We start from the raw sequence: 8,398 nt of genomic DNA on the forward strand, positions 1-8,398 counted from the left end.
ACTACTGGCTTATAGATTGTATTCTTAAGGATTTCTTATACAAAGGATTTCATATTTCTTTAATACAGTTTCTCCTAAGCAAGCATATAGAGTTCAGAATTAGTAAAATGTGTCCTAAATATGGCTAATAGTCGAACAGCACTATCACACCAGATTCTCAAAAATCTAGGTACTTGTATTATACCTGAAGTCCTAGAAATTACTGCTTTTCATGGGTTATCTTATCACAGGGGTCACAGAATCTTGGACTTGAAAGATACTTTAGATTATCAGATGCTACAGATGAGAAAAATAATACCCAGAAAGATCGTTATTTTTACACATTCAGAGAAACTTCTCTAGTAACATACTATAGAAATGATCCCTTAAAGTATAGTTTTAAGATAGAGTTATTTCTAACAGTCTAGTGTGTGTCCGGAGATCCACCCCTTATAGGCAGCTAGAAACCAGCCCTGAGTTCTTTGCACGAAACTTTCTTCCCTTTTGGTACAGTGAGAAACAACTAATAAGAAAATTAAAGTTACCACTTAATGACTATAAAAAATTCGTGAGAGTTCAGTAAGTAAATCAAGATTGTGTAAGTATGTTTTAAAAAGTTGTAGAATTAGGGGGAAAAAACTGCTGATTCTTCATCATTTGCTTGGACTTCTTGTCAGGATGGCAGAGATTAATTTTCCATTTATTTCACAGAGTTCTAGGGAATAAGCCCAAAGCAAAACGCCCTCTCCCTTGCCTAAGGCTAGGAACAGCCCTACAGCCAAGACTTCTTTTCGACTTCACCCCGGAAGGATAGTATTAAATTATGTCATTTGTCCTTTCAGCAATTAGCTCAGATACAGCAATGTCCATCCAAAAGACAATGCTAAATTAGTATCTTGATTTTTGGTGTTTGTATATTCATTATTTAACACGTATTTACATAACAGTTTACCTCCAGGACACTATGCTGGGCTCCATTACCCAATCTCAAGAATTGAAAATCCAGTGTCTCCTGTTTCCTGTAGATCAATTCTACCCACTCGGGTGACCCAGAAAACAATCTTACAGTGACTTTTCAATTCTAAAATACAATTCATGTGTAAAATGCACCATTAATTTAATAGTTGCTTTTGGGAAATAAAAATACACCATTAAACATTCACATTAATAGTTAGGTATACCCTAATTTCAAAAAAAAATAACATGTTGGGGCGCCTGGGTGGCACAGCGGTTAAGCGTCTGCCTTCGGCTCAGGGCGTGATCCCGGCGTTATGGGATCGAGCCCCACATCAGGCTCCTCTGCTAGGAGCCTGCTTCTTCCTCTCCCACTCCCTCTGCTTGTGTTTCCTCTCTCGCTGGCTGTCTCTGTCGAATAAATAAATAAAAAATCTTTAAAAAAAAAAAAATAACATGTGGGTAAAGTGCACATCACTAATTGAGAAAAAAAATATATTGACAATTCATCGTTGCATCTTCTTCTAAGATTAAATGTACTCATCTCTATCATTCAATGAAACAATTCTCCACCCACTGATTTCTTCCCTACTAACAGATACCTAAATCCAAATACATAAAATAATCATACAAAAGGATCTAAATTAATTAAACACCTCACAAAATATTTCACTTTTTTTCAGGCACAGGATTGAGAAAAAAAAATGTAAATAATTTCGAAATAAGTTGTATTTCTATAGCAACAGAGCCACAAGTACTTGCTACCTTAACAACTGAAAAACTTAACATGGCATCCTGAAAATAAAACTTTGAGTTTCTTGAGAATAAAAAGTTATCTTGGGCTCCATTACTCCTTACCGGGAATGTAATTCTGGGAGACTGCTTCAAAGGTATACTCTTATATCAGAAATTTATTCAAAAGTATAAAGTCACGCCCTAATAAAAAGCAAAAAACATTTCTAAAATGCATGATTTTTACTGAGAATACAGTTGTTTCTCTAACAAATATAATATGTGTTGTTCTTCTTAATACAATAACACACTTGCCATTTCTCTGAAAAAATATTCAAGGCAATTATCTCTACCCCTAAAAGATTTAAGTAATTGTAGGCACTTTTTAATAACAGTTCTCTAGGAATGCCTGGGTGGCTCAGTTGGCTAAGCATCTGCCTTCAGCTCCAGTCATGATCCCAGGATCCTGGGACGGAGTCCCATCCTGGGCTCTTTGCTCAGTGGGGAGCCTGCTTCTCCCTCTGCCTACCGCTTCCCCAGCTTGTGCTCTCCCTCTCTCTCTCTGACACTAAATGAGTACAATCTTTAAAAAAAATAATAATAACAGCTCTCTAAAATATCATATGTAGATTTGTTCCCGTTAAGTAACAAAAATTCAACCGAGTAAATTTTAGTGATCTAATTGACTTCATTAAAGGATTCATGAATCAGGTAGTATCCCATCTAGCAAACAGAAGGGCTCTTGAGGAGTTGTACAAAATGAAAGGTCATTCTAGAAGGAGTATGGGGCAAGAAAGTTACTAACAAAAAAAAAAGGATTATTCCAGGTAAGACCGCTTTCCCTTAGGGGTAAAGGCAAGGGGTCTTACCATGAAGATGACCTCATCTTCCTTTGGGGGATGGAGAGGGCCCTTCCAGCAGACTCATTGGCACTGACCAAGAAAGTCCTTCCTGACTGACTGACTAGTTAAGACAACATTTCTGGGGAAGGTAATAAGGTGAGGTTAAGCCACGGTTAGGGAACCTAGTCTAACTCTTTTGGACCTATGGTTTTCTACTCTAACATTTTCAAACAACTGACAAACTTATTTCCAGGAATAAGAAATAAGGAATCAGGTCCCTCTCCTCAGTTTTCAATACTGTACAAAAGCTCTGGAAGGAATTCCTAATGTGCAAGAGAGTTGGTCTCAGTTTCAGCCTTATCAATCACCAGATGTAAAAGACCTTGGTAAAACTATTAACCAAACTACTTCATTGTATGAATTAGAAAATTGGAGCCCAAAGAGGGGTAGACAAAGCAAACAGCTTTTTCTTGTTAAAACAAGGGCAAAATTTTGAAGCTCCTGCTTCAGGCCTTCCCTGTTTCCAGCGTGTCATTCTCTGGGTGGCATTCAGAGAGGAGGAGGCAGTAAATTTCATGCAAAGAAGTTTGGCTCACAAATGCAGTAAAATACTAATAAATGCAGTGAGAGGCCCTGAAGTTTTTTGAGGAGAGCAGTATCACAATCAGATCTTTGCTGGTGGAAATAACTGGCACTGGAGTAGAGGACGGGATGAATGGGAAAAGCCTAAAACTAGAAAAACAGGCAGGAAATTATCACAATGGTCCAATGGCAGGGAAAAACAAATGCTGCCAACCAGACAATGGCAATAGTTGTATATACTTAATTAACATTTGTTGAGTACACAAAATGTGCCAGATATTGAGCATAATCTTATGTAATCCTCACACCAATCCTCAAAGCTACATACTGCTATTGTCCTTATTGTCCCCATTTTATAGATGAGGAACTCAGAGCTTGAAGTAGCCAGCCTCAGATTACATAGCTGGCAAGGGGCACTCAGAATTCAAATCCAGATCTGATGCTCTTATCCATTCACTATGCCATTGCTTCTCAAAATTTGCAACGCATGCATATCGCTTGGGGATACTGTTAAAATGCAGATTCTTTTTCTCCCCAAGTTTTAACAGAGGATTTTTTTCCAGCTATATTAAAGTGTAATTGACAAATAGGAATACTACTTGTAAAGCATACAACTTGATGTTTTGATATATGTATCAATTGTGAAAGGATTGCCACAATCAAGTTAATTAACATACCCATCACCTTTTTATTTATTTATGAAAACCCTTAAGATCTACCCACTTAGCAAACTTCAAGTATACAATACAGTATTGTTAACTATAACCAGCATACTGTACATTAGATCTCCAGAATTTACTCATGTTGCAGAACTGAAACTTTGTACTCTGACCAACATCTCCCCCATTCACCCCGCCTCCTGGCCCTTGGCAACCGTAATGTCACTCATTGCCTCTATGCATTTGACTAGTTTAGATTCCACATAAATGAGATCATGCAGTATTTATCCTTCTGTGTCTGGCTTATTTCAATTGGCTTAATGTCCTCCAAGTTCATCCATCCAGTCACAAATGGCAGGATTTCCTTCTTTTTAAAAGCTGAATAATATTCCCGTGTGTATGTGTGTGTGTCTGTGTCTGTGTGTCATCTGTGCGTATCACATTTTCTTTATCCGTACATCTGTTGATGGACATTTAGGTTGTTTCTATATCTCGACTATTGGAAATCATACTGCAAAAACATGGAAGTGCAGGTATCTCTTCCAGATTTTTTTTTTTTTTTTGGATATATACTCAGAAGTCTGATTGCTAAATCATATGGCTGCTCTATTTTTAATTTTTTGAAGAACCACCATACCATTTTCCATTAAGGCTGTACCAATTTACATTCCCACTAACAGTTTATACAAAGGTTCCCCTTTTCTCCACATCCTTGCCAACACTTATCTTTTGTCTTTGTGATAATAGCTATTCTATCAGATGTGAGGTGATATCTCATTGTGGTTTCAATTTGCATTTCCCTGATGGCTAGTGAAGTTGAGCAAATTTTCCTCTACCTGTTGGCCATTTGTATGCCCTCTTTGGAGAAATATCTATTTAGGTCCTTTGCCCACTTTTTAATTAGGTTATTTATTTTCTTCCTATTGAGCTGTTTGAGTTCCGTATATTTTTTTGGATATTAACCCCTTATAAGATTTATGGTTTGAAAATACTTTCTCCCATTCTATAAGTTGCTTCTTCACTCTGTTTATTGTTTCCTTGGCTGAGCAGGAGCATTTTACTTTGATACAATCCCATTTGCCTATTTTTTGCTTTGGTTACCTGTGCACTTGGTGTCATATTCATGAAATCAATGCCAAGACCAATGTCAAAAGATTTTTCCCTATGTTTTCCCCTTGTAGTTTTATATTTCAGGTCTTACATTTAAGTCTTTAATCCATATTGAGTTGATTTTGTATCAAATATCTCACATTTCTACATGGTATGAGATGAGTCCAATTTCCTTCTGCATGTGGATATCCAGTTTTTCCAACACTATATTAAAGAGACTATTCTTTCTCCATTAGGTGTTTATGGCACCCTTGTCAAAGATCAGTTGGCATAAATGCATGGATTTGTTTCTGGGCTTTCTATCCTGTTTCATTGGTCTACATGTCTATCTTTAAGCAAGTACCATACTATTTTAATTACTGTAGTTTTTAAAATATATTTTGAAATCAGGAAGAATGATGCCCTCCAGCTTTGTTCTTCTTGCTCAACATTATCATGGCTATTTGGGGTCATCTGTATTCCCATATGAATTTCAGAATTGTTTTCTATTTCTGAAAAAAATGCCATTGGGATTTTGATAGGGATTGTGCTGAATGTATAGATCACTTTGGATAGTATGGATATTTTGGCAATATTATTTCCAATCCATGTACAAAGGACATATTTCTATTTATCTGTGTTTTCTTTAATATCCTTCACCAATATTTTATATTTTCACTGGATAAGTTCTTCACCTCTTTGGTTAAGTTTATTCCTATTTTGTTCTTTTAGTTATTATTGTAAATGAGATTGTTATCTTAATTTTCTTTTCAGATAGTTTGTTTTTAGTGTATAGAAATGCCACTGGTTTTTGTATGTTGATTTTGTATCCTGCAACTTTAATAAATTTATTAGTTCTAACAGGTTTTTGCTGAGTCTTCAGGGTTTTCTACATATATGTGATCATGTCATCTGCAAATTGTGATAATTTGACTTCTTTCTTTCCAATTTGGTGTTTTGTTTTTTTTTTCTTGCCTAATTGCTCTGGCTAGGACTTTAAGTACTGTGTTGAATAAGTGGCAAGAGTGGGCATCCTTGACTCCTACTAAATCTTAAAGGAAAAGCTTTTAGTTATTCACCATTAAGTATGATGTTAGCTGCCAGCCTTTCATATACGGACTTCATTGTGTTGTGGTAAGATGCTTCTACATCTATTTTGTTGAAAGTTTTTATTTTGAATGGATGGTGAATATTGTCAAATGCTTTTTCTGTATCTATTGACACGATCATGTGGTTTTTATCTTTCATTCTGTTAATGTAGTATATCACATCAGTCAATTTGTGTGTTGAACCTGCCTTGCATCCCAGGCATAAATCCCACTGAATCACGGTGTATGACCCTTTTAATGTGTTGTTGAATTCAGTTTGTTAGCTTTTTATCAAGGACTTTTGCATCTAAATTTATTATAAGTATTGGCCTGTAGTTTTCTTTTTTTTAAGATTTTATTTATTTATTTGACAGAGAGAGAGAGAACAAACAAGGCAAGTGGCAGGCACAGGGAGATGCAGGCTCCCCACTGAGCAGGAAGTCTGATGTGGGGCTTGATCCCAAGCTCCTGGGATCATGTCCTGAGCCAAAGGAAGATGCTTAACCAACTGAGCCACCCAGGTACCCCAGCCTGTAGTTTTCTTGTTGTATCTTTGGTATCTGGGGATACTGGCCTCATAAAGTAGTTTGGAAATGTTCTCTCCTCTCATGTTTTTGGAAGAATTTAAGAAAGATTGACATTAATTCTTCTTTGAGTATTTGGTAGAATTCACCAGTAAAACCATTTGGTTCTGGGCTTTTCTTTGTTAGGCGTTTGTTGTTGTTGTTTTTGTGTCAGTTCTTTACTCATTATTGGCCTGTTCAGGCCTTCTGTTTCTTTTTGATTCAATCATGAAAGGTTGTATGTTTCTAGGACTTTATCCCTTTATTTTAGGTTATATAATTTGTTGGTATGTGATTGCTCATCTTCACTGTTCTTATGATTCTTTGTATTTGTGTAGTATCAGTTGTAATGTCTCCTCTTTCGTTTCTAACTTGATTTGTCCTCTCTCTTCCTTTTTAAATGCAGATTCTGATTTAGCAGTTCTAGGTACAGTCTGAGATCCTGCATATCTCACAAGTTCCCTCCCAGTTGATGCCAAGATCGCTGGTCCATAGACCAGACTTTGAGCTGCAAGCAGTTATGTCCAATGGAAGTGCAAAGGAGTAGACAGACAGGAGAAACCTTCCAAAAAATAAAGTTGGTTATGCAGACTGAAGAGGGCAAGAGAGAAAATTGTTTCGAGATTTCTAGCCTATGGGAAAGTTACCAATTGAAATAGTAACCCAAGAGGAGGACCAGCTGCAATCTGTATTAATTAAATAATCTCTGCCTGTCTGTTCTTAAATCAATTTTATTATTATTTTTTAAAGATGTATTTATTTATTACAGAGAGAGCGTGTGAGTAGGTTAGGGGCAGACGGAAAGAATCTCAAGCAGTCTCCCTGCTGAGCATGGAGCCCAACACGGGGCTCAGTCTCACGATGCAGAGATCATGACCTGAGCCAAAATCAAGAATTGGATGCTTGACTGAGCCACCCAGGTGCCCCTTAAATCAGTTTTTTTAAAAAAGGGCTAAGTAACATTCATAATAATAATAAAGATAAAAATAAATAAAAAGGACTCAACCCACTCTCTTAACAATTATCAAAATCAGGCTACCAGTAGTAGTTAACAGTGCATACACATCAACCTATTTATTCAACTCTATTGTTTATTAGCAACCCAGCCACAACAATAATCTCTGGTTACTTAAATCAGGATTGATGGTGACATGGAAAGACATAACACAGACAGCAGGGATTAATTACTTCATAAAGAGTACAGAGAAAAGGAAGGAGAGGGAAACTATAGGCTATAAAGTTAGTCAAGCTGTGTTTGCATCCCTAAATTTGTGTAATACTTTGAGCAAGTTCTTCAACTGTTCTAACCCTCAGTTCTGTCTATAGATTGAGGATGATGATAGCACCCAATTCATACTTCTTTTGTGAGCTGTAAACACTTAGAGCACTTAGAACACTGCCTATTGTAAATACTTAATACTTTTAGTATCATCACCACCCTCATCATCTTCATTATCATCATCACTTTAAAATACTCAACAAATTGAAAAATGTATGAACGATATTTTACAATCCCTCCTATTGAGAAGTAGAGTCTTTTTCCCCACCCCCTTAAGCTATACTGACCTTGTGACTTCCTTTGGCCAATAGATAGTGGCAGAAGTGATGTTGAGTAAATTCCAAAGTGTAGGCCTCAAGAGAGCTTGCAGCTTCTACCTGTGCCCTCTTGGAATCTGAGGCACCATATAAAAAGCCAGCCTAGCCTACTGGAAGATGAGAGGCCATGGGGAGGAGAACTGAGGCACCCAGGCTGGTAGCCAACACCAGCTCCCAGATGTGAGACCATCTTGGACCCTGTAGTTCAACTGACTGCCCACCATTCACAGTCATATGAGTGACCCAAATGAAAGCCACAGAGGAACCACCCAACCAATCCACAGGATTGTGAAAAATAATAAATTGTTGTTTAA

General features: G+C 36.9%; 1 pseudogene; it reads right to left on the reverse strand.

The window, feature by feature from the left end:
- Positions 1-297: 297 nt before the first annotated feature.
- Positions 298-380, reverse strand: LOC113264873 (small nucleolar RNA U3; annotated as a pseudogene).
- Positions 381-8,398: the final 8,018 nt, after the last annotated feature.

Source organism: Ursus arctos, unplaced genomic scaffold, assembly GCF_023065955.2.
Source record: "Ursus arctos isolate Adak ecotype North America unplaced genomic scaffold, UrsArc2.0 scaffold_13, whole genome shotgun sequence".
NCBI lineage: Eukaryota > Metazoa > Chordata > Mammalia > Carnivora > Ursidae > Ursus > Ursus arctos.